At 37.5% G+C, this 25,847-nt stretch overlaps 1 pseudogene; it reads right to left on the bottom strand.

The window, feature by feature from the left end:
• LOC108459028 (uncharacterized) overlaps window positions 1-9,192 on the bottom strand; it is a 76,461-nt pseudogene extending 67,269 nt beyond the window's left edge.
• Window positions 9,193-25,847: the final 16,655 nt, after the last annotated feature.

Below are 25,847 nucleotides of genomic sequence, written 5' to 3' on the forward strand. Positions count from 1 at the left end.
TGTGATAAGTTCAGTAATACCTCGTACCCTATTCCGGCGTTGAATGCGGGTAAAGGTTGTTACAAATCTTACATATCAACCATTCATCTATTCAGACAAAAAAACTATCATTATATATACATATGAATTTAAACATAGTCACCTTTACAACTTATTACATTATAAGCATGTCTAAACATATCATTCTTTTATTCAATTATAATTTACTATTTTGAAAACATTAAACATAATTCCATGTTATTAATTCAATCATTTTCGAGATTACAAGTTCATCAAAACTTACTCTACCCCCTAGGGCTCATTCTAAATTCAATTCGCATACTATGAAAGTTCACATTTCATTTTATTTTCCATTTAACCAATTTAAATGTTTTCTTAACCCTATTAACTTGACATGGACTCAGAACGAATATGAAGATCCATCACCCTGGATTGTCTGGCAACGATGGCACTACAACAATTTATAATACCATTCCTGATTGCCCGGCAAAAATGGTTTCCTCAACTCAATAAATCTGTCATCCCAGATTGCCCTACAATGATGACTCAACATTTATAATCTAACATCCTAGGTTGTCTAGCAACAATGGTTATCAACAATATTCTGACCCTATGGCGTGCCAATTATATTTGATTTGGTCCAAACAACTTATAGGGTATTCCAATTTCGATTCATTATATTCAATTCAAATTACAATTCAAAAATCTCAAATCAATCAACATATCATAATTCCATAACTTATATAACATATTTCAACCCAAGTCCATGTAAATTTAGAAATATCAAGTAAATTCCAAGTTTCATACTTTATTCAATTTAGCCCTTATATTGAAAATCAATCTCATACATACCAAATCAACTCAAATAATCATCAATGATTTACCTCAAAAATATATGATGTAAAATGGCATGAAAATGTAGTAATTAAATAGATACTAAATCATAGAAATACAAACCGAAAATTCTGAGCTACTCGTCGACGACTTTTGATTTTCCTTTCCCTCTTGACAAATTTAGGTTGGCGTTAGCTAAGGATTAACATAAACATACAACACAATCAATATTCAACCAATTCACAGTCAATTATCAATTTATATGAATTTTTTAAATTTAGTCCCTAAAATTGATACTAACATAAATTTCAATCTAAAACTCCAATTTGTAATCTAATTTCACTATTATTCATTAGGGACCTCCTATTTCTTATTTCTACAACCAATTTGATCATTTATTCAATTTATCCTCTAATGTAAAACTATCAATTAAGCTTTAAGATTTATTCCTTTTTTCATATCTAAGCTTAAAATCTATCAATTTAACACATAAAACTTTCAATTCTCAACTATGGAAACTTTCAAAACTTTAGTAGTTTTACAAATTGATACATGGGCTAGCTAGGTTAATCTCCCATGAGTTCAAAAACATAAAAATTATAAAAAAAGGACTAAATTGAACCAATTTGTTGTTTAAAAGGTTGAAACCCTTGTTAACGAGGTCTAAGGTTTTCTTCTTCTCCCAATTCAGTTGAAAGAGATGATACCCTCTTTCTTTCCACCAAAAATGATATATGTACTTAGATTAGTTTATGTCTTAACTTAATTAATTATATTTTACTTCATTAAAATTTAATTAAGTAATGTCTAATTACAATTTAAGCAAAGGTAATGGGTTTTCATGTCATCCACCACCATTTGGTGATTTAAGATGGCCCAATTACCATTTTGAATTTTTAGTTATTCAAAAATTCATAATGATTGACTTTTACGACTTTTTTATTTTAGTCATTTTACCTTAATTAATCACCAATTCGGTTAAATTACTTATCCAAGATTTAATTCACCTATATTATCATTTTTACAGGCTCGATTTATGGATACGAGGTCCAAAACCTATATTTTCTAACACCATTGACTTTCTGGTTGTTACAAAATATTACTAATTGAATTAGTTTAAACATATGCAAAAAATAATACTTCAACCAAATGTAGCATTAATATATTATACATTATATTTTATAGAACATTATATAATATAGTGAAAGGACTAACTTTTAAATATACGGAGAGTATAGGGACTAAAAGCATATTTTGTAACACCCCTTACCCATATACGATGCCGGGATAGGGTTCGATGCGTCACCGAACGTAAATATAAGCAAACATACAAAATAGACCCATAAAATTTCATCCAATTTAAAACCATTTATACATATGCATATCATACCTATTACGGGCCTATGAGGCCCAAAACATACATTGGGAGTGGTTCTGGACTAAACTGAGAACTTTAAAAACATTTGGAAGACTTAGAAAATTTATCATGGAAACAGGGTCACACGCCTGTTGGGGTAGGTCCTGTGGTTACACACACGCCTGTGTCCTTAGCCCCTATAACTCTCTGTTTATGATGTCATCAACATAATTAGGGTCACACGGCCAAGTCACACGCTTGTGTGCTAGGCCGTGTGGTGAATTAAATTCCCAAAAATTAAGTGCAGATTTCACACGGCCTGGGCACACGCCCATGTCCTAAGGTCATGTCATTCACACGGCTGAGACACAGGGCCGTGTCTCTACCCTTGTGTTTATTGCTGGGCATTTTGTTTTACCTAATTAGGGTGCAGGGGACACATGGCCGGATCACACGCCCATGGGGAAGACCGTGTGTCACACACGGCCTAGACACATGCCCGTATGTCTACCTGTGTGGACAACTTTGGGGCTATTTTCCAAGCAATTTGCCACCCTTAAATGCTCACTCATTTATACATTTTTGATGACATGAAACATAGGATATTTAGTCACTCAAATAGGCACAATCATGATTAATCCATGACTTTGTAATGTCAACATATTACATACTCAAACCATTATGCTTTCATACAGCATTCAACACCAATTTCATATTTATTCATTCTTATAAATCTACCTTCAGTCTACTCAATTATACTATAGCTATGGCCATACCTATTAGTCCCAATTCATTCATTAAGCATATGTGCCATTTATCACATCCATTACCAACAAGCAGCCACCAACCACATCACAAAGCATAAACACATTGCATGCATGCATAAATAATTAGGGTTACAACCCAAGAAGAAAATATAAGTCACATATCATGGCCTTATAATGAATCATAATACCATAATAAGCCAACACAATTTGGCTATTCAAAATGACACATAACAAAATGACCAAGTCTCCTATACATAACATACTCAAAATGCTGAGACTAACTATACCCAATGTCCAATTGATAGTGTGATCGAGTCTCCGACGTCCTTCGATCCCTGAGCTTGCTTGGCGACACTATAAGAAATGGAAAGGAAGGGGACTAAGCTTAAAGCTTAGTAAGTTCACATGAAAATAATAAGCAACATAAATCATACAATTAATATAAGGAAAAGTTTCATAAATGTCATCAAATCCCATAAGCACAACTTTCTCATATGCATTCTTACCACATGTTTATAACATACCGAGTTCTTTACTCATGAGTTTTACGTACATACCCGTACCAAATCGTAGCACATTCTCATAGTTCCTCATTATTGACTTACTTGTTGCATAACTCACTGATTTACCCTTTGAACACTTGGAATACTTTCAGATACACGGAAAGCTTGTACATAGTGCCTCATATGTAGCCACATGCTACCTCATATCACATATCACACATTGCTCGCTCTCAAGCTAATCATAGACCACCTCACACAAGCTAACAGTCAGGATGTAACTACAGAGCTACCCACTCAACCTGACAGGTACCCACAACACATGTCGGGCTACCCAGCCATCGGTAGAACGTACAAGACCAGCACCCGAATTCACATAGTCACATATTCACATAATCTCATGAGCTCATAATTACATAGTTCCTAGTGACATGTCACATTGTTACCTAAATTATTCCTAAGGTTCAAACGGGATTTTCTCAATGCCACATCTTCGTCTAACTCGTTCGCAACATCATTCTCATATACCATAATGTCATTCATACATTCATCATAACAATTAAATATAGAAATTCATACATTAATAAGGCATTAAAACATGATACAACATTGCATTATTTAGATATGAACTTACCTCGGTACAAAAATAGTAAAAACGGATCTAATCGTCGTACACCTTATTTTTCCCCCCGATCAAGGTTTGTTCCTCGTTTTTCTTGCTTTATAATACGAAATTTAGCTTATTCAATACACACATTATGCAATTCAGTCCATAACTCATATTTTGGTAAAATTACATTTTTACCCCTAACTTTTCACATATTTACAACTTAGTCCTTAGGCTCGTAAAATGAAATGTATCCATTTTCTTTGTCATCCAAGCCTAGCCGAACTTAACACATGCTCATAACAGCCCACATTTTCCTTTAAGTCAGATTTTTACTACTCAAGTTTACAACTTTTACAAAAAGGTCATTTTTAGGTATTTCCATGAAAAATTACTTAGTAAAAGTTGTCTAACACACATCAAACATTCATATTCCTTCATTAAACATCAAAATACATGCATGTAACACATAGGTCAATTTTTAAATATGAACCCTAGCTCAAAATAAGACTAAAAATAGGTAGATGGTTGATGACAACTTTAAAAATGTAAAGAGCATTAAAAATGGGGCTAGGATGCACTTACTATTTAGCTTGTAAGTTGAAGAAAAACCCTAGCTATTGCCCTTCTAAATTTTGGAACACACAAGAAGAAGATGAGCCAATTTTTGCTTCATTTTCCTTTTTTATTCTTTTATAAAACAAATGACAAAAATACCCTTGAGGCATTTCTTTCAAATTTTTCCTATCCATGCTCATTTTTTGTCCATAAAATTAGAAATTGGTCAAATTGCTATTTAACACCCTCTAATTAAAAATCCATGGCAATTTCAAGCTTAAAGATTCTAGAACATGTATTTTTGCAACTTATTCAATTTAGTCCTAATTATCAAATTGAACACTTTATGCATAAAATTTCTTCATGAAATTTTCACACAAGGATGCAATCATATCATAGACCTTATCCTACTCATAAAAAAATTATTTCTACTTCGGATTTATGGTCTCGAAACCATTATTTTGACTAGGCCCAAAATCGGGATGTTACAACTCTCCCCCATTAGGGATTTTCGTCCCCGAAAATCTTACCAGTAAAAAAGGTTTGGGTATTGGTTTCTCACTTGAGCTCCCATGTAGCCTCTTCCACCCCATGTTTTTGCCATAATACTTTCACAAGGGCAATACTTTTGTTTCTCAATTGCTTGACTTCTCGAGCCAAAATCTTAACCGTCTTTTCGCCATAAGTCATGTCCGGTCGAATCTCGACCTTTGTCAGTGAAATTACATGTGAAGAGTCTGATCGGTATCGGCGCAACATAGACACATGAAACATATCATGAATTCTTTCCAATTCAGACGACAATGCCAACCGATATGCTACCGGCCTTATCCTTTCAATAATCTCATACGGTCCAATAAAACGAGGACTCAACTTGCTTTTTTGGCCAAATCTGAGAACTTTCTTCCATGGAGACACTTTCAAGAATACCTTATCACCGACCTAAAACTCAATCTCCTACCATTTCAAATCCGTGTAGGATTTTTGTCTATCCGAAGTGGCTTTTAAGCAATCACGAATTAGCTTTACCTTTTCTTCAATTTCTTTGTCTAAAGCTCCATGAATTTGATTCTCTCTGAGTTCGGTCCAATACAAAGGCGTTCGACACTTACGCCCATACAATGCCTCATAAGGCGCCATTTTCAAACTCGACTAAAAACTGTTGTTGTAGGCAAATTTTACCAACGGTAGGTACTTTTCCCAACTACCTTGGAACTTAAGAACACAACACCGTATCATATCCTCAAGAATCTGAATTACCCACTTAGACTGACTGTCAGTTTACAGATGGAAAGCAGTACTAAAATTCAGCTTTGTACCCAAAGCTTCTTGTAAGTTTTTCCAAAATCGTGATGTGAACGTCGGATCTCTATCCGAAATAATCGATAAAGGCACTCCGTGCAATCTCACAATCTCAGAAATATACAACTTGGCTAACTTGTCAAGTGAGTAGACAATATGTACTAGTTTAAAGTGAGCCAACTTTGTCAATCGATCAACAACAACCCATATGGCATATTTCTTTCTGAGTGTCAATGACAAGCCCGTCACAAAGTCAATAGTAATATGATCCCATTTCCACTTGGGAACCATCACTGGTTGAAGTAATCCGAAAGGTACTTGGTGTTCAGCTTTTACTTGCTGACAAATCAAGCATCTCGATACAAACTCAAAAATATGTATTTTCATACTCGGCCACCAATACAATTTCTTCAAGTCATTGTACATTTTCGTACTACCCGAATGAATAGACAAACAATTATTATGTGCCTCATACAAAATCTTCTGAATCAACACAGTATTTTTAGGGACACAAATCCTATCTCGGAACATCAAGCAACCATCGGAACCAATCCAGAAATTTGATTCGATACCTAACTCACACTAAACCCTCTTGTCTTCCAAATCATTGTCACATTTCTGAGCTTCATAAATCTCTTGGAGAAGTATTAGTCTAGCTCTCAACTCAACTAAAATAGAACCATCATCTGATAAAGCTAGCTGAGTGTTCATAGCCCTTAACGCAAATAATGACTTTCTACTCAAAGCATCGGCGACCACATTCGCCTTTCCCGGGTGGTAGTCAATCACAAACTCGTAATCTTTTAACAACTCTAACCATCTCCTTTTCTGTATGTTCAAATCCTTTTGAGTCATTAAATACTTTGGACTTTTATGGTCAGTGAATGCTCGACATTTCTCACCATACAAATGATGTCTCCAAATCTTCAACGTAAACACAATGGCGACTAGTTCCAAGTCATGTGTCGTATAATTTTTCTCATGTGGTTTCAGCTATCTCGAGGCATAAGCTATTACCTTGCCTTCTTACATAAGTACACAGCCCAATCCATTCAAGGATACATCACTATAAACCACAAATTCTTTTCCCGACTCAGGTTGTACTAAAACTGCTGCCTTGGTCAATAATGCCTTTAGTTTCTCAAAACATTGTTGGCACTTTTCCGTCCATTTGAACTTGAGATCTTTTTGTAACAACCTCGTCATCGGAGTAGCAATCATGGAAAATCCTTTAACAAACTGCTTGTAATAATCCGCCAAGCCTAGAAAGCTTCTAACCTTAGTTACATTCCTCGGCGGTTTCCATTCAACAATAGCCGAAATCTTACTCGGGTAAACTCTAATGCCATTACCCGAAACAATGTGGCCCAAGAATCCAACTTCTCTAAGCCAAAATTCACTCTTACTAAACTTAGCATACAATTGCTTGTCTCTCAAAGTTTGTAATATCGTTCTCAAGTGCTCGGCATGTTCAGTCTCATCACGAGAATAAATCAGTATATAATCGATAAAAGCAACAACAAACTTATCCAAATACGGTCGAAAAATACGATTCATCAGATCAATAAATACAGCAAGAGCGTTCGTTAAACCAAAAGGCATAACGAAAAATTCATAGTGACCATACCTCGTCTGAAAGATAGTTTTTGGCACATCAGACTCCTTAACTCTCAACTGGTAGTAATCGGATCTCAAGTCTATCTTTGAAAACACCGTGGCTCCCTTCAAATTGATCAAACAAATCATCGATCCTTGGCAAAGGATACTTGTTCTTTATGGTCACCTTATTGAGCTGTCGGTAGTCAATGCATAATCACATTGAACTATCTTTATTTTTACAAATAGTACTGGTGCACAGCACGGGGAATAACTAGGTCTCGCAAAACCTTTATCCATTAAACCTTGTAACTGAAATTTAAATTCCTTTAATTCTGTCAGAGCCATCCTATATGGAGCAATCTAAATAGGTGTGTACCAGGAATCAAATCAATACCAAATTCAACTTCTCTAATAAGGGCAATCCAGGCAACTTTTCCGGAAACACATCTGGATACTCGCATACTACCGACATAGATTCAATTTTCAACTCAGACTCTTTTGTGTTCAGTACAAAGGCAAGACAAGTTTCATAACCCTTTCTTATACATTTCTGAGCAGTCATAGAAGAAATCCCTACAGACAAGTTATCCAATTCATCTGGTTCAACCCAAAGAATATCCCCATTTTCACTTTTCAATTCAATAAATTTTCTTCCATAATTTCTATCACATTATGAGCAGTTAACCAATCCATACCAAGAATTATATCAAATTCATCAAACAGAAAGAGCATAAGATTAGCTGGAAAACAGTGACCTCTAATAATCAAAGGACAATTCTTACATACTTTGTCAACTAACCCATATTTGCCTAGAGGGTTTGACACTTTTATCACAAATTCTGTAGACTCGACAGGCATATTCATGCTAGATACCAATTTCACACAAACATATGAATGGGTAGATCCCAGAACAATTAAAACAATAATAGAAGTATCATAGACAGAAAATGTACCCGTAATCACATCAGGAGATGAAGCCTCTTCGTGGGCGCGAATGGCATAAGTCTTTGTAGGTGCTCTACCCTCGGGCCTAACAACTAGATCTCTAGGTGTACTCTTGCTACTCGCTCCACTTCTCGAATTTCTCTGTGGCCTCCCTCTAGAAAAAATATTACTAGATCTCGCACTCTAGAATTTCTCTTTCTCAACCATCTCAGGACAATCCTTGATAAGATGATCATGTGATCCACACTTAAAACATGCTCGGTTATTCATCTAGCACTCACCGAGGTGACGTCTACCACAATGTTGACACTTAAATCTATTAGGTCGAGCATTACCCACACTCACTATTAAAGTAGTCTGAGCCTTTTGACCTGAATACTGTTTCCCATGGTTTCTATTTGAAAACCCTATTGAAGCACTTGATCGAGTATTAAACTCTCTCAGTTTCTTAGATGAAGGCGGAAATGACTTACCCATTTGTCTCTTCTTCAAATCTCGAGACTCTAACTCAGCTTTTCTTTTCTCCTTAGCCAATTCTTTAGCCTTACAAGCTCTCTCTATGAGCACAAAAAGTTCTTTCAGTTCAAGGACACCAACGGATAATCGGATGTCTTCATTTAACCCATCTTCAAATCTTTTACACATAATGGTCTCAATCGATACACATTCTTGAGCGTATTTGCTCAGTCTCACAAACTCACGCTCATATTCCATTACCGTCATTTGGCCCTGTTTTAACTCGAGAAATCCTTTCTTTTCTGATCAATAGACCTTTGGCTAATGTATTTCTTACGAAACTCTTCTTGGAAAAATTCTCAATTAACTCTCTCCCTTGGTGCAACTGACACAAGGGTGTTCCACCACTGATAAGCTGAGTCTTTCAGGAGTGACACAACACATTTCATACATTCCTTTGGTGTGCAAGATAACTCATCAAATACCCTGATGGTATTCTCAAGCCAGAACTCTGCCTTTTAGATCATCTATACCTGCTCGGAATTCTTTGGCCCCTTGTTTTCAATCTTATCAACTGGAGGTCTATTCAATCTTATGAAGTCCATACCTTAGGGTGCCACTAGGATAGGTTGGGGAATAGGTGGGGGTGGAGGGGGTTGAGCATTCGGGTTCATTCGAACTAACTCGGTACACCAGGCATCCATCATATGGAGAATAGGTTCCCTTCCTCCTTCTCTTCGACTAACAATCGGGGGTCTATTATCAGACGGCACTGCCCCTTCAGTAGGAGTAGGCGCATTACTTTCAACATCATCTGCCACTGCTCTGTCGGGATCCATTTACTATATGAAAACACATTTTAAAATCGTCAAGAGTCGTCACACTATCATAATTTATTTATGGCATGTATAGCTAGACTCGTACATATACTATGTTAGTTTGAGAATCGACTAAACTGTAGTACCACTAAATGTAACACCCCTTACCTGTATCCGATACCAGGATAGGGTTTGAGGCATCACCAAACTTAAACGTAAGCAAACATACAAAATCGAGCCATAAAATTTCTTCCAATTTAAAACCATTTATACATATGCATATCACCCCTATTACGGGCCTACAAGTCCCAAAACATACACTGGGAGTGATTTGAGACTAAACTGAGAACTTTAAAAACATTTAGAAGACTTAATTTTTTTTCATGGAAACAGGGTCACACACAGTGGGGGCAAGCTGTATGGCTACACACATGCCCATGTGGCATAGGACATGCTCGTGTCCTTAGCCCGTGCAACTCTCTATTTATAACGTCATCAACACAATTAGGGTCACACGCCTATGTGCTAGGCCGTGTGGCGAATTAGATTCCCAAAAATTAAGTGTAGACTACACACGGCCTGGGCACATGCCCATGTCCTAAGGTCGTGCCCTTCACATGACTGAGACACACGGCCGTGTCTTTACCTATGTGTTTACTACTGGGCATTTTGTTTTACCTAATTAGGGTGCAGGGGACACATGGTCGAATCACACGCCCATGGGCAAAACCGTGTGTCACACACGGCCTAGACACATGCCTGTGTGTCTACCCTTGTGGACAACTTTGAGGCTATTTTCCAAGCCATTTGCCACCCTTAAATGCTCAATCACTTATACATTTTTAATGACATGCAACATAGCATATTTAGTCACTCAAATACTCACAATCATGATTAATCCATGACTTTGTAATGTCAACATCTTACATACTCAAACCATTATGCTTTTATACGGCATTCCACACCAATTTCATATTTATTCATTGTTATAAACCTACCTTCAATCTACTCAATTATACCATAGCTATGGTCATACCTATTAGTCCCAATTCATTCATTAAGCATATGTGCCATTTATCACATCCATTACCAACAAGTAGCCACCAACCACATCATAAAGCCTAAACACATTGCATGCATGCATAAATAATTAGGGTTACAACCCCAGAAGCAAATATAAGCCACACCTCATGGCCTTATACAAAATGAATCATAATACCGTCATGGGCCAACACAGTTTGGCTATTCAAAATGACATATAACAAAATGATCAAGTCCCCTATACATGCCATACTCAAATGTTGAGACTAACTATACCCAAATGTCCAATTGATAGTGTGATTGAGTCTCTGACGTCCTTCGATCCCCGACCTAGCTTGGCGACACTATAAGAAATGGAAAGGAAGGGGAGTTAGCTTAAAGCTTAGTAAGTTCAGATTCAAATAATAAGCAACAGAAATCATACAATTAATATAAGGCAAAGTGTCATAAATGTCATCAAATCCCATAAGCACAACTTTCTTATATGCATTCTTACCACATGTTTATAACATACTAAGTTCTTTACTCATGAGTTTTACGTACATACCTTTACCAACTCATAGTACATTCTCATAGTTCCTCATTATTGACTTACTTTTCTCATATCTCATTGATTTGCCTGGTAAACACTTGGAATACTTTCGTATACACAGAAAGCTTGCACATAGTGCCTCATACATAGCCACATGCTACCTCATATCACATATCACACATTGCTCGCTCTCGAGCTAATCACAGGCCTCCTCACACAAGTTGATAGGTACCCGCAACACATGCCTGGCTATCCAGCCACCGGTAGAACATATAAGACCAGCACCTGGATTCACATAGTCACATAATCACATAATCTCATGAGCTCATAATCATATAATTCCTAGTGACATGTCACATTGTATCCTAAATTTTTCCTAATGTTCAAATGAGATATTCTCAATGCCACATCTTCGTCTAACTCATTTACAATGTGTAACACCCCTTACCCGAGTCTGAGGCTGGGACTGGGTACGAGGCATTACTAAACATAAACACATGCATTCTAACATTTACAAATCATAAAAACTTGATCAAATTTAAAACTTTTCAAACCTTGTCTAGAATTCCTTATTATGGGCCTATGAGGCCCAAAACAAGCTTTAAAGACGATTCAGAACCAAACCGAGTTCTTTAAAGAACGTTGGAAAAATGACTCTTAAAATAGGGGCACACGCCCGTGTGGAAGGGGTGTGCAGATCACACGGCCTAAACACATCGGGACACGCTTGTGTACCTAACCGTGTGGAATTAATTCCTAATTTGAACCTCCATGGGTTTTCACACGGCTTGGCATACGCCCATGTCCCTGGCCCGTGTCCCTTTCACAGCCATGACACGCCCATATGTCAGCTCGTGTCTAACAACCTTAACATCTTGTTTCTGACATCAGCAACCATTTAGGGGCACACGGCCAAGGCACATGCCCATGTGCTAGGCCGTGTGGTAAATTTAATTCCACATTTAAGGTGCAACTTCACACGGCTTGGGCATACGCCCATGCCCAGAGGCTGTATCCTCTACACGGCTGACACACACGGTCGGGTTTTTACCTGTGTGTTTACTACCGTGCATACTGACCTGAAATTTTAAGGTGCAAGGGACAAACGGTCAGACAACATGCCCGTGGGGCTGACCGTGTGTCACACATAACCTAGACACATGCCTGTGTGTCTACTCGTGTGGACAAATACAAGACTATCTACCAAGCCTTTTGGCCACCCTTTCTTGCACCAATCTACACAACAACAAATATTTCCAATCCACGCAGTAATATAAGACTAAATCAATCGCAACATGACATTCTAACAAACCAAACATGCATTTGATCATTCATACATTTTGCTCATCCATGGAAGCATCATCATTTACAGTTATCAATAATGAATATTAGCCATCAACCATGGCCTAAAAAAAGAGAAGGTTTTCATCCCAAGCCAACACAATTGGCTAACTTAACAATATGAAAAATAACAAAAAGACTCAATCCCTATACATGTCATACTCAAGATAATAAAACTAACTATACCAAAAGGTTCGAGAGATAGTGTGAGTGGTGCCTCCGACGTTCTTTGATCCACGGGCTAATTTGGCTGCACTACAAGGAAATGGAAAGGAAAAAGGTAAGCACCAAGCTTAGTAAGTTGCATGTAAAATATCAAATAACAACCTTGTTGCCACATGTGATCATACCCTCAATATATCATAACTTGCACAAAGAGCAAATGCTCATAACACGACTTACTCATGTTCATTGCCCGCTATTCATACAACAAGAATAGAGTTCTCATATCATCAATTTCATATAAGCACCTGTACCACTCACAATATGGTCATAAGTGCTATCATTTTGACATAAACTGTAAATTTCTCGTTGAACTATTTGGAATACTATAGGATAATCAGTTAGTCTCAAAGATAGGGTACGATGCCGATGCCATGTTCCAAACATGGTCTTACACTGGCTCTCACATCTAAGTTGATGCCATGTCCCAAACTGGTTTTACACTGACCTCCATTCATCGAGGCCGATGCCATGTCCCAGACAGGTCTTACACTAACACACCTCAAGTCATGGCATGTCCGGACAAGTTTTACACTAGCTTGAATATCTTGAGGCCGATGCCGTGTCCCAGACATGTCTTACACTGGCTCTCATCTATCGGTGCCAATACCATGTCCCAGATAGGTCATAAACTAGCACACACATCACCCAAATGTCATGGTATGGATATCCAAATTATTCCTAAGGTTCAACCAGGAGTCTCTGCTACATCAATTCTCATCATGCACATTCACAGCAATAGTCCAAAATTTATGCCATATTAATTATACAATACATAAATACATATAAGTTACATTATTTACGTACAACTTACCTCGGTACACAAAATGTAGGCAACTAATTGTATTTAATCCGCTTGATTGGCTTTTCCTCGGTCTAGATCTGGATTGCGTATTTCTTGATCTATAATAATAAAATTTCACTCATTTAATCATCACATTAACAAAAACATACTACAATTCACAATTCGAAAAAATGACTATTTTGCCCTTAGACTTTACAAAAATTACAATTTTTCCCTTAGGCTCGTAAATAAATTTTTATCATGTTTCCTCATTAACCAAGCCTAGTTGAACTCTTTTTATACCTATAGCAACTCACAATTTCAAATATTTCACACAATTACCACCTATTTTACAAGCTTTACAAAATAGCCCATTTAGTTGTTTTCATGAAACCCCTTTCACAAAAGTTGTTTATTTAACAACCAAGATTCATTTTCTTCCATAAAATTTTAGCTAACAACATAAATGCTTTCATGAAAAAACCTTAGACTTCCATCCATTTTGCAAAATAGTCCCCTTATTAGAAAGCTCATGCTATAAGGGGTCCAAAAATATAAAAATCATCAAGAATAACCTTCAAAATAACTTACTTGCAAGAGGTACAAATGGCTGATATTTTTAGATCTCTAAAAACCCTTAGTTGCTGAAAAACAATCGGTGGAGAAGATGACACTATAGCCTTTTTTTTGTATTTTTATTTTAGTTAAATAAGTCACCAAATGTCCACCGAACCTAGTCAACATGACTCTCTTTGTCCCTTATGGCCGGCCACTTCTTTTAAAAAGGTCTAATTGCACTTTAAAGACCCCAAATTATGGTTCTCTAGCTATTTAACACATCTAGCTAGTAAAACAAAACATTTTCCCTTTATGCGATTTAGTCCTTTTTCGTAATTGAGCTCACAATCGCTAAAATTAATTCACTAAAATTTTCATGCACTCATATAATCATTCTATAACACCAAAATAATAAAAAAAAAGATTTCTCTGACTCGAAATTTTTGGTCCCAAAACCACTATTCTGACTAGGCCTAAAATCGGGCCGTTATAATTCTCCACCTTAGGGATTTTCGTCCCCAAAAATCTTACCGCCGAAAAGATTCGAGTATTGGTCGCTCATAGTCTCCTCAGCATCCCTTGTGGCTTCTTTGACCCCATGTAAATGCCATAAAAGTTTCACGAGTGCTATACATTTATTCCTTTATTGCTTAACCTCCCGTGCCAAAATCTTAACCTTCTCTTCGCCATAAGTCATATCTGAACAAATCTCAACCTCTATTGACGAAAGAACGTGTGAAGGATTCGAATGATAACGACGGAACATCGACACATTGAAAACACTATGGATCTTCTCTAACTCAGATGGCAAGGCAAGTCGATATGCTACTGGTCCATTTTCCTCAGTCACCTCATAAGGTCCAATAAACCGCGGATTTAATCTTCCTTTCTTACTGAATCGAAGAACATTCTTCCACGGGGACACATTTAGAAATACCTTATCACCTACTTGAAACTCAATTTCTTTTCATTTTAAATCAGCATAGGATTTCTGTCTATCTGAAATCGCTTTCAAGCAGTCTTGAATCACCTTTACTTTTTCTTGGTTTCTCTGACTAAGTCGACTCCATGAACCTGACCCTCTCTAAGTTCGGTCCAATTTAAGGGCGTTTGACACTTATGTGCATACAAAGCCTCATAAGGCGCCATTTTTAGACTTGACTGATAACTATTGTTGTCGGCGAATTCGACCAACAGTAAATACCTTTCCCAATTGCCTTGAAACTCGAGAACACAACACCGTAACATGTCTTTCAGAATCTGAATTACTCTTTCCGACTAACCGTTGGTTTGCAGGTGAAAAGCAGTGCTAAAATTTAATTTCGTCCCTAACGCCTTTTGTAACTTCTTCCAGAACTGCGAGGTAAATGTCAGATCTCTATCCGAGATAATCGACAAGGGCACTCCGTGAAGTCTCACGATCTCAGAAACATACAAATCAGTAAATTTCTCAAGGGAGTAGTCGGTACGCACCAGTATAAAATGTGCCAAATTTGTAAGCCTATCAACAACAACCCAAATGACATCCTTTTTCTTTGGCGTCAAAGGTAACCCCGACACGAAATCCATGGTTACCAGGTCCCATTTCCACTCGGGAATCATTATGGGTTGAAGCAAACCCGAAGGTAATTGGTGTTTAACCTTCACTTGCTGACAAACTAGACACTTAGAAATGAACTCTGAAATGTCTCTTTTCATTCCTGACCACCAATACATTTTCTTCAGCTCATTATACATTTTAACACTACTCGGATGGATAGATAAGGAACCATTATGCGCCTCGCATAAAATTCTTAGAATAAGCCCATCGTCTTTAGGTACACATACCCTATCTCGGAACATCAAACAACCATCGGTACCAATCTAGAAGTCTGATTTATTAATCCTCTTGCACTGAGTCATTTTAGCTTGTAAATCATTATCACCCTTCTGAGCATCACAAATCTCTTGTAGGAACGTTGGTCTAGCTCTTAATTCCACCAAAACTAAACCATCATCAGCCGTAGACAACTGAGTATTCATGGCCCTCAAGGTGAATAATGACTTTCTACTCAGAGCATCGGCGACTACATTTGCCTTTCCCAGGTGGTAGTCGATTATCAACTCATCGTATTTTATCAACTCTAACCATCGCCATTGCCGTAAGTTCAACTCCTTTTGAGTCATCAAATACTTGAGACTTTTATGGTCGATGAGCACTCGACATTTTTCACCATACAAATGGCATCTCCATATTTACAATGCGAACACGATGGCAGCCAACTCTAAATCATGCGTTGGGTAGTTTTTCTCGTGTGGCTTCAACTGTCTTGAGACGTAGGCTACAACGTTACCTTCTTGTATAAGCACGCACCGAATCCATTTAAGGAGGTGTCACTATATACCATAAATTCCTTTCTCAGTTCTGGTTGCACTAAAACTGGGGGTTCGGTCAATAAAGCCTTTAATGTCTCAAAAATCTGTTGGCACTTATCTGTCCATTCGAACTTGACCTCTTTCTATAGCAACCTTGTCATCAGAGTAGCTATCATAGAAAATCCTTTAACGAATTGTCGATAGTACCTCGCTAAGCCTAGGAAGCTTCTAATCTCCGTTACATTCCTCACAGTTTCCACTCAACAATAGCTGAGATCTTACTCGGGTCAACTCTAATCCCATCACCTGATACGATGTGTCCTAGGAATCTGACCTTTTGAGCTAAAACTCAATTTTACTAAATTTGGCATACAACTGCTTATCTCTTAAGGTCTACAAAATAGTTCTTAAATGCTCTGTATGTTCTCTTTCATCATAAGAATAAATTAATATATCATCGATAAAGACCACAACGAACTTATCTAAATACGGTTGGAGAATGTGATTTATTAAGTCCATGAACACCGCAGGGGCATTTGTTAAACAAAGGGCATGACAAGAAACTCATAATGACCATACCTCAGGTCAATCTTTGAAAACACAGTGGCTCCTTTCAATTGGCCAAATAGATCGTCAATTCTTGGCAAATGATACTTGTTCTTCACAGTCACCTTGTTGAGCTGTCTGCAGTCTATACATAACCTCACTGACTCGTCTTTCTTTTTCAAAAAAAGTACTGGAGCACCCTACGGAGAATAGCTCGGTCTTGCAAAACCCTTATCCGTTAACTCTTGCAGCTGCACTTTCAACTCCTTTAACCCCATCGGAGCCATCCTATATAGAGCAATCGAGATAGGTGCCACACCAGGGACTAACTCAATACCAAACTCAACTTCCCTAGTTGGGGGCAATCCGGGAAATTCTTCCGGAAATACATCTGGGTACTCACATACCACTGGTACTGACTCGATCTTCACTTTAGATACTTGAGTATTCAACACAAAAGTGAGATAAGGTTTGCATCCTTTTGTTAAATATCTTTCCGCAGTCAAAGACGATATTACTATAGGCAAGCTATCCGCTTCACCTGACTCAACTCGAAGAACATCCCTGCTCTCACATTTCAACTCGATAACTTTTCATCCACAATCCACTACAGCACCATGAGAAGTCAACCAGTCCATACCAAGGATTACATCGAATTCGTCAAACGGCAATAACATAAGGTTAGCTGGAAAACAATGACCTCTAATATTAAGGGACAGTTTCTACATACTTGGTCTACTAACACATGTTTGCCTAACAGGTTAGACACTTTTACCACAATTTCAGTAGACTCGACTAGCATGTTCATACTGGGTATCAATTTCATACAAATATAGGAGTGGGTAGACCTCGGATCAATCAAAGCAACAATAGGTATATCATGGATGGAAAAGGTACCCGTAATCATATCGGGAGATACAACCTCTTCACGGGCACGAATGGCATAACTCCTTGCAGGTACTCTGCCCTCGGACCCCACAGTAGCATCTCTAGGTGCACCTCTACTGCTAGCCCCACTTCCTGGGTTCTTATGTGGCCTACCCCTCGAAGGGGCATTACTCGATCTCACACCTTGATCCTTATCTTTCTTGACCATCTCGGGGCAACTACAAATAAAATGGTCCAACGACCCACATTTGAAATAGCCTCTTTCATTACCTCGGTACTCACCGAAATGACGTCTACCGCACTATGAACGTTCTGGTCTATTTGGTTAAGCATCTACCAGCACTCACGATAGAAGTGGTTTGAGCTTTAAACACTGCATGCTGCTTGTTCTTGTTTCTGCTCGAGAATCCTACTGACACATTTGATCGAGCAGGAAACTCTTTCAATCTCTTGGATGAGGTCTGGTGTGATTTCCCCATCTGTCTTTTCTTTGAGTCACGAGACTCGATGCCTGCTCTTCTCTTCTCTTTGGCCAATTCTTCAGCCTTGCAAGCTCTTTCAACAAGTACCACAAACTCCCTCAACTCTAAGATGCCAACTAATAGACAAATGTCTTCATTCAGACCATGTTCAAACCTCTTGCACATGGTGGCTTCTATAGATACGCACTCCCGCACATATTTGCTGAGCCTCACAAACTCACGCTCATACTCCGTCACTGTCATACTGCCTTGCTTCAGTTTAAGGAATTCTTTCTTCTTTTAATCAATAAACCTTTGGCTAATATACTCTTTATGGAACTTTTTCTGGAAGAATTCCCAAGTTATTCTTTCTCTCGGTACCACTGACACGAGAGTATTCCACTATTAGTAAGTCGAGTCTTGTAGGAGTGACACTACACACTTCATGCACCCCTCCAGCGTGTACGATAGCTCATCAAATACTCTGATGGTATTTTCTACCCAGAACTCTGCTCTCTCCGGTATATCATCAACACTAGCCAGAAATTCCTCAGCCCCAAGCTTTCGAATTCTGTCCCCTAGAGGTCTCTCTCTCCTAACCATTTCGACTCTATGAGGAGCTATAGGGGCAGGCTGTGGGATTGGAGGAGGTGGGGGAGGTGGAGTATTCGGATTCGCATGAATGAACTCTGAGTACCAAGCATCCATCATACAAATGTAGGCTTCTCTAGCCCCTCTACCCTGACTCATCGTCACGGGCTTACTTTCAATTGACACGGTCCCTTCAGCGGAAGCTGGGGCATTACTTTCCACATCATCTGCCATAGCTCCGTCGGGATCCATTTACTATATAAAAACATGATTTATATTCGTCAGGAGTCATCACACTATCAATATACAACTATGGCATGTATAGCTAGACTCGTACTCACACTAGGTTAGTCCTAGAATCGAGTAAACCATAGCTCTGATACCACTAAATGTAACATCCTTAACCCGAGTTTGAGGCCGAGACTGAGTACGAGGCATTACTAAACTTAAACACATGCATTCTAAAATTGACAAATAATAAAAACTTGATCAAACTTAAAACTTTTCAAACCTTGTTTAGAATTCCTTATTTTGGGCCTATGAAGCTTAAAATAAGCTTTAAGGCCGATTCAGAACCAAACGGGGCCCTTTAAAGAACTCTAGAAAAATGACTCTTGAAACAGGGGCACACGCCCGTGTGGAAGGGGCGACACGCCAGTATGGCCTTCTTGACATGGCCGTGTTGAAGGCCTGTGCAAATCACAGGGCCTAAACACATCGAGACATGCTTGTGTCCCTGACTTGTGTGTAATTAATTCCTAACTCGAACCTACAGGGGTTTTCACAAGACCTGGCACACGCCCGTGTCCATGGCTCGTGCCCTCACACGTCCATGACACACCCGTGTCTCAGCCCGTGTCTAACAACCTTAACATTTTGTTTTTGACGTCAGTAACCATTTAGGGGCACACGTCCAAGGTACACGCCCGTGTGCTAGGTCGTGTGGTGAATTTAATTCAACATTTAAGGTACAGACTTAATGCGGCCTAAGCACACACCTATGCCCAGAGGCCATGTCCTCTACACAGTTGAGATGACCGTGTCTCTACTCGTGTGTTTACTACCAAACATATTGACTTGAAATTTTAAGGTGTAAGGGACACAGGGCTGGACAACACGCCCATGGGGCTGACCGTGTGTTGCACATAACCTAGACACACGCCCGTGTGTCTACCCTTATAAACAAATACAATACTATCTACCAAGCCTTTTTGCCATCCTTACTTGCACCAACCTACACAACAACAAATATTCCAATCCACATAGCAATATAAGATGACATTCTAACAAACCAAACATGCATTTGATCATTCATACATTTTGTTCATCCATAAGAGCATCATCATTTACAGTTATCAATAATAAAATTATCCATCAACCATGGCCTAAAAAAGAGAGAAGTTTTTCATCCCAAGCCAACAGAATTGGCTAACTTAACAATATGACATATAACAAAAAGACTCAATCCCTATACATCCCATACTCAAGATAATAAAACTAACTATACCAAGAGCTTCTAGTGATAGAATGAGCGATGCCTCTGACGTTTTTTGATCCATGGGCTAATTTGGCTGCACTACAAGAAAATAGAAAGGAAAAGGGTAAGCATAAAGCTTAGTAAGCTACATGTAAAATATCGAATAACAACCATGTTACCACATGTGATCATACCTTCAATATATCATAACTCGCACAAAGAGTATATGTTCGTAACACAACTTACTTATGTTCATTCCTCGCTATTCATACAACAAGAATAGAGTTCACATATCATCAATTTCATATAAGTACCTGTACCACTCACAATATGGTCATAAGCGCTATCATTTTGACATAAACCATAAATTTCCCGTTGAATCATTTAGAATACTACAGCATAATCTGTAAGTCTTAAACATAGGGTACGATGCCGACGTCATGTTCCAAATATGGTCTTACATTGACTTTCATACATCAAGGCTGATGCCATGTCCCAGACAGGTCTTACACTGTCTCTTGCTTATCTGTGTTGATGTCGTGTCCCAAATAGGTCTTACACTAACACACCTCAAGCCGATGCCATGTCCCAGACAGGTCTTACACTAGCTTGCATATCTTGAGGTCGATGCCGTGTCCCAGACAGGTGTTACATTGGCTCTCATCTATCAGTACCGATACCATGTCCCAGACAGGTCTTACACTAGCACACACATCACCTAAATGTCAGGTCATGGATATCCAAATTATTCCTAAGGTTCAATCGGGAGTCTCTACTACATCAATTCTTATATGCACATTCACAACAATAGTCCACAATTTTTGCAGTATTAATTATACAATACATAAATATAGATAAGTTATATTATTTATGTACAACTTACCTCAGTACACAAAATGTAGGCAACTAATTGTATTTAATCCCCTTACTTGACTTTTCCCCGGTCTAGGTTTGGATTGCGTATTTCTTGATCTATAATAATAAAATTTCACTCATTTAATCATCACATTAACAAAAACATACTACAATTCACAATTCGGTAAAATGTCCCTTTTGCCCTTAGACTTTACAAAAATTACAATTTTTCCCTTATGCTCGTAAATCAATTTTTATCGTGTTTCCTCATTAACAAAGCCTAGCTGAACTCTTTTTATACCTATAGCAACTCACAATTTCAAACATTTCACACAATTACCACCTATTTTACAAGCTTTACAAAATAACCCATTTAGGTGTTTTCATGAAACCCCTTTCACAAAAGTTGTTTATTTAACAACCAAGATTCATTTTCTTCCATAAAATTTCAGCTAACAACATGAATGCTTTCATGGCAAACCCTAGACTTCCATCCATTTTGCAAAATAGTCCCGTTATTAGAAAGCTCATACTATAATGGGTCAAAAAATAAAAAATCATCAAGAATAACCTTCTAAATGACTTACTTGCAAGAGATAAAAATGGATGATATTTTTAGCTCTCCAAACCCCCTTATTTGCTAAAAAAAATCAGTGGAGAAGATGAGACTATAGCCTCTCATTTCTTTATTTTTATTTTAGTCAAATAAGTCACCAAATGTCCACCTAACCTAGTCAGCATGACTTTCTTAGTCCCCTATGGCCGGCCACCTCTTTTAAAAGGGTCTAATTTCACTTTAAAAATCCCAAATTATTGGTCTCTAGATATTTAACACATCTACCTAGTAAAACAAAACTTTTGCCCTTTAAGCGATTTAGTCCTTTTTCGTAATTGAGCTCACAATCGCTAAAATTAATTCACCAAAATTTTCATGCACTCATATAATCATGCTATAACACCAAAATAATAATAAAAAGATTTCACTGACTTCAGATTTTTGGTCCTGAATCCACTATTCCGATTAGTCCTAAAATCGAGCTATTACACAACATCATTCTCATATACCATAATGTCGTTCATACATTCATCATAACAATTAAATATAGAAATTCATACATTGATAAGGCATTAAAAAATGATACATCATTGCATTATTTACGTAGGAACTTACCTCGGTACAAAAATAGTAAAAATGGATCTAATTGTCATACACCTTATTTTTCCTCTAATCACGGTCCGTTCCTCGTTTTCTTGCTCTATAATACCAATTTTGCTTATTCAATACACACATTATTCAATTCAGTCCATAACTCATATTTTGGAAAAATTATCTTTTTACCCCTAACTTGTCACATATATACAACATAGTCCCTAGGCTTGTAAAATAAAATGTGTCCATTTTCTTTGTCATCCAAGCCTAGCCAAACTTAACACATGCTCATAACAGCCCACATTTTCCTTCAAATCAGATTTTTACTACTCAATTTTATAACTTTTACAAAAAGGTCCTTTTTAGGTATTTCCATGAAAAATCACTTAGTAAAAGTTGTCTAACACACATCAAACATTCATATTCCTCCATTAAACATCAAAATACATGCATGTCACACATGGGTCAATTTTTAAAAATGAACCCTAGCTCAAAATAAGGCTAAAAATAGGTAGATTGATTGATGTCAACTTCAAAAAAGTAAAGAACATTAAAAACGAGGCTAGGATGCACTTACTATTGAGCTTGGAAGTTGAAGAAAAACCTTTGCTATGGCCCTTCTAAATTTCGGCACACACAAGAAGAAGATGAGCCAAGTTTTGTTAAGTGATTTTAGCTAAAAATGTATTTTAAGGATTTAATTGTGAAAAGTGTAAATTGGGTGGATGAAATGTGAAATAAATGAAAGTTCTGGGCTACTAGAGACTTATATAACATTCAGCCAGGCATGAATCTTGTTGAATTGTGTGAATTTTTTGTATTTGTGAAATAATGACTAAATTGTAAAAATGTGGAACTTTAAGGCTAAAGTGTAAAAATGCCCAAATATGTGTTGTAGACTGAATTGAATGATTTGATGAATAAATGAGTAAATTTTGACTGTATATAGATCAAGAACGAAAGAAATCAGATTTAGATTTGGGAAAATCAAAGGTTATCGAATAGTCGATCCAGTTCGTTTATCCCGAATACAAGGTAAGTTCATATACAAATAAATGTCTTTAAATTGAATTATATATGTGTAATTGTCAATGAACTACTATGAATGTTGAATGATCAAATACAATCAAGAATCAACAGGGTTACAATATCCAAAAGTCTTGTACAAACCTTAGGAATGGTATAGGATACAAATGTCATGATATTAGGATTAACGAGATGTGATTATGTGTAAGACCATGTCTGAGACATTGGCATCATTATTTAATTACATGTAACACCATGTTTGGGACATTGGTATTGTTATTTGATTTCGTGTAAGACCATAACTGGGTTATCGGTTTCAATATGTGCATGTAAGACCACATCTGGGATATGGCATTATAAGAGCTAAATGTGATTTCTGAGTATCCTTAACAATTCCAAAAGGTTCAATGGGAAAATTCAAGTCGAGAAAGAATGTGTGAATGAGTAAGTGACTCAGGTACGTACGAGATTCATACAAGTATTGAAAAAAATATATTTGATGAATTCACTCATGATATTGAATATGTATACATTGGGAAAGGTTTGTGAGCTTATATGTGCTTGCTCATAGTTTGCCTATTGATAGAAATTATGTTGATTCATGTAACAATCTTATTTGTATATGGTTTACTACATTTTTAAAGCTTACTTTGTGTGTTCTTTCCCTGTTTTATAGATAATCAAAGCTAGCTCAGATTCGGGGGTCATCAGGAACACCGTCACACTATCAATCAACTTGTTGGTATTTTTGGTGCGTTGTAAATATGGTATATGGCATGCATAGGCTAGTGATATGATGATGTGTTTTGAGATATGATATTAGCCATGAGATTTGGCTCATAAATGATATAAATGTTTATGTGTATTTGGCCATTTGGGTTGGCTTATTTTATGAGTTTGGTAAGTGAAATATGATGTGTATAAATGGCCTTGTGTTTTGGCATGTTTGTCATGGATGTTGTGATGATTAATTGGTATGATTTGAGGATTAAAATAGATGATGAGATTATGAGAAAAATGCTTAGAAAAGATACGTGAAATTGTTGGCAATGGCATATTGTTTTAATATGTTTTGGATTATGAATTGATTAGTGAAACGGATGGATTTTAAATGGCATGACTTGTATATGAAATAGCATGTTTTAGTTGCCTACAAATATGTTGAAATGGTATGAAATGATGTGGTTTGGGTTTGCTTGAAGATGGTGAGAAATGTGGCTTAAACCAAGCCTAATTTCGCCCCACACAGTTGAGCACACGAGCGTGTGACTCGACCGTGTGTCTGCTATATCTTAGTTAAACAAGTTAATGAGTTACATGACTTAGACACATGGCCATGTCTACTGGTCGTGTGTGACACATGGGCTGGCATATGGGCGTGTGGCTGGCCCTGTGACCCAAGTTAGTATACCCTCCAGATTTCACAAAGCCATGGCACACGGGCGTATCTCCAACCATGTGATGCAAGTCAGTATGTATGCCTTGCTTCCACACAGCTTGTGACACAGACGTGTCTGGTGACCGTGTGAGGCACACGGCCTATTCACAGAAGCGTGTGATCCCTTTATTCATGAGAAATTTTATAAGTTTCCCAAAGTTTTCAAATGTTATCAGTTTAGTCCCAAACCTCTTTCAAGAATGTTTTAAGGTCTCATAGAGCCTTATAAGGGACAATGTAATTATGTTTGATTGATATATAAGTGATAATGGATTTATGTTTGAGAAATGTATGTCGTATGTTATGATTTGATCAAAAATTCCTCGTAACCCTATTTTTATTGAAGGATACGGGTTAGGGGTGTTACATTTTATTGGTATCAAAGTTACGGTTTAGTCGATTCTAGGACTAACGTAGCGTGTGTGAGAGTCTAGCTATACATGCCATATATACTCTGCGATAGTATGATGGTTCTTGACAGCTTAAATTATGTTTTCATCGAGTAATGGATCTTGAAAGAGCTGTAGCTAACAATGTAGAGAGTAACATGCCCACTCTTGCTCAAAGGGCAGTGCAATCTGACTCTAGCCTTGTATCTAGTAGCCATGAGGGAGAGGCTAAACAAGCATTTTTCCAGATGATGGGTGAGTGGTTTACAGAGTTCATTCGAATGAAGTCGGTTGCTCAACAACCTTCACCCCCACCTGTTCCTCAACAAAACCCTACTATTCCTCAAGTTATAGATTTGACACGGTTGAACAAGCTTCCAGTAGATAAGATTCAGAAACATGGGGCTGAAGAGTTTCGGGATACTGTTGATGATGATACAGAGAGAGCTG

This window comes from Gossypium arboreum, chromosome 3 (genome assembly GCF_025698485.1).
Source record: "Gossypium arboreum isolate Shixiya-1 chromosome 3, ASM2569848v2, whole genome shotgun sequence".
In the NCBI taxonomy this organism is placed as follows: Eukaryota; Viridiplantae; Streptophyta; class Magnoliopsida; order Malvales; family Malvaceae; genus Gossypium; species Gossypium arboreum.